The 5,088-nt window shown below is 39.2% G+C and overlaps 1 long non-coding RNA gene across 1 annotated transcript; it reads right to left on the bottom strand.

The window, feature by feature from the left end:
- Positions 1-766: 766 nt before the first annotated feature.
- LOC107160881 lies at positions 767-2,275 on the bottom strand. Its single transcript, XR_001505908.2, has 3 exons — positions 2,125-2,275; positions 1,353-1,439; positions 767-900 (listed from the first exon to the last, which is right to left on the bottom strand). It is a non-coding gene; the product is annotated as an uncharacterized LOC107160881 (long non-coding RNA).
- Between the last annotated feature and the right edge of the window lie 2,813 nt (positions 2,276-5,088).

Raw genomic sequence — 5,088 nt, forward strand, 5'->3', positions numbered from 1 at the left:
TGTTCTATATGTGTACTATGAATTGAAATGCATTCTGTTGTCCAGTAAAATAAATTAGAATAAACAAATTTTTTAAAAGGAAATAATTTTTGCTTTATGAAAATCTTGGAAACATTTTAATTTTTTATCCTAAATATATTTAAATGTCTTTTAAAAAACACATAGAAATCACAACATTATAGCTACTTGCATGCCAGTATACTAAATTACCCAGATTTTACCAAATTTACTGTAAAAGAGAAAAATGCCAGTCAATAGAAACAGTGGCTATCATTCATTGAGCTCTTTCTAGGGCCTGTACTGAGAGATTTGACTTTGTAAATATTTGAGTATTAATCAGTTCTAAGCAAAAGCATTCACAAAGAATAGATAATGGGAATATATAATGAAATATGAATATGTCTCTACCAGCCAAGTACTTTGTGGTAAGACAGAATAGCTGAGACTCCATTTTCTCATCTAGAAAAGGAGTTAATATTTCTATGTAACCACACCTTATTGTAAGTTCTGGAAGGACAGTGACTTAACACTCTACATGTGTGAAAATGTGAAATGATGTTTATACATATATGCAGTGAGTAAGAACTTATAATTTTAAGACTAAACTTAAACATTAGTTCCTTGAACTTGCTAATATAGAGCCCTAGCAAGGGAGGTTAAAAAAGCACACATAATTCTCAAAAAAAAAAAAGAAATGTTTATGTTTTTTCCTACAGTTACTGGAGTTGCCATTAAACATGATGCATGCATACACCTGAAACCCCACAGACATTTTCTTCCCCTTTTTTCACCTTGATCCTCAGGTTCTTCTTCATCTTCTATCTCCTGACCAGATAAAATATCCCAAGTTTCACTTAGTGATATCTCTTGTAGAGCTGAATCATCACTACACCACTCATCCTATTGAAATGTGTATACATGTGCAAATTAAAATTTTGTTAATACATATAATAACTATACATACTATGTAGATATATTTAATCTCATTGAAGTCTGAACTATTTAAATAGGATTCTATACAGTTGTCTTTAATACAGTCACCGTTATCATACAGAGGTCTATCTCAGGTGAGTCACATAACAATAATTTTAGAAGATATTTAATCTATGTGGGGAAGGATCTATTGTTAGTAAGCAAGAAAGAACTTATCAGGTTTATTTGTGGGGAATGTAACAGCATTCTTCCTGGACATAGTACAGTGGAATCCTCCAGAATCCTCACTGCTTCCTCTATGAGGTCAATTTTCACCCTTTATCATCTAAGATGAACTTTTTCAGTGTAACTACGCTTATCAACATTTTCACAGAAATAAATTTCTGTTAAAAGGAAACATTAAATTTTGAAGCACTTACAACCAAAGGCTCAATCAGCTGAAAAGATTCTTCATCTCTTCTTCCCATGGATGTAGATCTTGATCTCATTTGCTCACTCATTTTATACTGAAAGCAGAATAATGTGATTTGCAAAAGGCACTTAAGAGAATAGATACATACATCATCATGTTTATGGCCAAAGGTAAGCTTATAATGCTTTAAAATTTCGAAAATGCTTTAAAAGCATGTCCAAGAGTGTGTCTATGTTTCCCAAGTGTATGTAAAGCCCTGTATGTTGGTCATGCCAGAAAACAAACTGTCTTAAGTCATGTGGCAACAGATGGAAGACATTTCACTGAGGTTCCTTAGGCAACCAGATTCTCTATCATCCAGACACTTAGGAAAGCACCACCAGACAACTGCAGCTAGAATGCCTACTGCTTTTGTCACAGCCACATTAACTTGGCCCATCTGCCCCTAAAGTAACTTTCTGCTGGAACACACTGCCTCCCTCATTCCTTCCTGCTACCCTCTAGGGCTGTTTCTGCACAGTACATGTCAGAGGTGAGAATGTGCACTACAGAGCAATGGATGCACCCCTCACTGGGTGCTCTACACTTCTCAGGGACGCAATCTCATACCCACAGAGTCCCCCTTTCCTGAACCTTCCCTCACCATGCTGTGCACCTTGCCCTGTCCCCACTGAGAACTTGGAAATCTGTCTCATGTGCTGTGCAGCATCATCCAGGACCTATATACCTCCAACATCACCCACAACACTCGTCCCATTCTCCAAGACCCACCGTCCTACCTTCTTAGTGCCTTCAACGTGCGCTGGGGAGCTTATCTCTCCAATATCCACTGTGGAGAGCTTGAGGGCACGGAGGAACCACTCCTGAGCTTTCAGAGAACTGTGTCTGCTGTATTGCACAGCAAGAATAGCTTTTATAGTGGGTATGTGCTAATTTACATATAGCAGTCATGATAGGCCAGGGGTAATACATACATATCATCTTACGTAAGTCAGGACACCAAGAGTCCAGAAACTGCCACGTAGCCTGACCCTGCACCAACAGAGAAATAAGTAACTTCTTGTCAAAGGAACAAGGAAATTGTGTTTGCCAGAGTTCTGACAGCACTTTGTCCCAAAACATCGCGTTCTATGTTAAGACTCCCCTGTTGCACAATGAGCAAGATAAGCATTCCTTCATGTGGGTCCAAGGTTAGGAATTGCAGCAAACATGACCACGGCTCATGGTGGCAGGGCAGAAGCACCTGAGAGAAGCACAACTACCTCAAAGTCCTTCCAACTGCCTGGCCATGGAGCGAGCCCCTGGAATTGCTGCATGCTCTCTGGCACCCCTCACACTCGCTCACACTCATGCTCCTGGGATGGCTACTCTAAGGACTCACCCAAAGAGTCAATTGGGTAGAGAAAACAAAGACTACAGAAAGGAAGAGTACCTGCAAACCAGCCAGAGGACAGCAGAGTGCATGCACAATAATGACACTCACAGTAAGGCACATGAGCACTGAGTCATCCACTGCAAGGGTGGTCTAGGCCACTGTGACCTCAGCAAAGACCCTGTCCTGAGGATAGTATGGGCTTACACAGTCCTTTGGATTTTCCTTCCCAATTATTCATTCTCTTCCAGGAGCATGAAGGATAGACAGGCTACCTTTACACATATATTTATCTCTGAAAGACCCACTGTTATAGCAGTAGCTCTTAAGGATCTCAATACCTATTTTTTAATTTTTTCTTAGTTGAAGTTGGACACAATATGTTTATTTTATTTGTTTATTTTTATGTGGTGCTTAGAATCAAGCCCAGAGACTCCCCTGTGCTAGGGAAGTGCTCTACTGCTGAGCCACAACCTCAGCCCCTCAATACCTATTTTTACNAAAAAAAAAAAAAAAAAAGGAGAGTACTGGAAAGCAAACAGAGTAACTGATGAGAGTATCCTGATATTGTACAGACAGACAAAGCAAGGCACCAAAGATAGCAGGAAACAGTTTTATTTGGCTGCAGCTAGGTTCAGAAGGCACAGCTTTTGCTGTAATCAATCAATCCCCTGAACCCCGAGCTCAGGTAGTTTCAGAATCTTATACCCAGCTCAGAAGTTCACAGTCTTTAGAAGTTCACATAAATGCAGCTTTTACTCTCATTGTTCTGGGCAAGTTAATCCTTCAAGGACAACACCTGAGAAGGAGAGAGCTTCTTCTCCCCTTTCTTTCCTCCCTCTGCCAGCTGTTACCATGGAGCCCAGTTGATAAATTCTCTTATCTTAGAAATGTGGACATCTCTGTGAAGCCCCAGCTCAAGGCCAGAGACCTTGTTTACACATTTCAACAAACTACCATAATGGCTAAATGTTTGTGAAAAACTAGTAAGGGGGTGTCCAGCACCTGGAGTGCTGAGTTCTTCCAGCTAGCAAGTAAAATAGGGCAACACGAACATAGGAAGTTTATCTAAATTGAACTCTTTTGAAGAGACTCTTTTGCTTATAGTCTTAAAATCATTTATGGTGAAGATTTTTGGAGAAGCTTAGTTAAGATTTTTTGTGGAGAATGGGTGCCACTACAATTCCCTCCTTTAATGATGCTCCTCATAAATTAATCCTTTAAATTGAAGAGCATCATTAGCATTATCTTGGCTTAAAGCCTTATATAATGCCAAAACCTTAGTTGTTATCATCCTTTCAACAGTGATTTCTATAGTGAACCCAATAGTTTTAATGCACAGTAGAGCTAAACATGGAAGCAATAAACAGGTTAACAGCAGAATACCCACTATACCAATTAAGCTTTTAAATCCACCAAGAGTTAAAAATCATCCCCCAAAATGTGTGTTCGGGTCCCAAATTAATGCCCTTCCAAGTATGAACTGGCACATGTGCTAGTTTTCTTATGTTGTTGGCTATATTCTTAACTGTTTGTCCATTTTCATCTATTTAGATGCAACAATCTGAGCTGTTGAACTCTCCACATATTTCTCTTTCCTCAGCCAATAGGTAATCTAATACCAAGTGGTTCTGATAGATAGCCGCTTGCGTCTGAGTCTGTTGTGTGGCTAGGAGGTCAAAGGCTGTGGCGATCTGATTAATAATAATTTCTACTATAGCCTGTAAGTGAATAATTCTGTTTAGCATGTAAATAGGAGTTCTGTAGTCCCAACTGCCATTTTGTGCCCAGGTAGCAGGACCATAAGTGGCAATAATCCTCTGGGGTGGCCAGTTACCTTCACCCCAAGATTGGTGACCTCCTAAATCAAGTTCCTTCCCAGTGGACCTCTTTTTTCTTTTCAAACAGTCATCCATCTATAGCATTCCTCTGGTGGGACAGGTCCTAAATATATGTTTTACCACCTCTTTGTTATAGTAGATTGGCTTGATACATGGTTCACATGATCTCCACTGTTGGAATAGGAATAGGGCAGAACCCCTTAAGGGTATCAAAGGAAACCAAGCTAAATAATAGACTAACATTTTGGTTAACATAGGTTAAACAGCATAAATTATAACATCAAGCAAATTCTAGAAAACTTATATAAGCAAGATTTAAAAGTATAAATAAAAATTTCTTACCAAGAGTCCAGTCAGTAGGAGTTACTGTTACCAAACCAGTAGGAAAAACCAAACAGAGAACTGTGTATATATCTAGAAGCAAGAGGTGGCAATGCATTACAGTATAAGAACTATCTTAGAAGTTGAAAGAGTTCATTAGTCCTGGTGGGAAGTTTATCTTTCACCACGCATTGAACAGTCAGTCCTTC

Source organism: Marmota marmota, unplaced genomic scaffold (assembly GCF_001458135.2).
Source record: "Marmota marmota marmota unplaced genomic scaffold, marMar, whole genome shotgun sequence".
In the NCBI taxonomy this organism is placed as follows: Eukaryota; Metazoa; Chordata; class Mammalia; order Rodentia; family Sciuridae; genus Marmota; species Marmota marmota.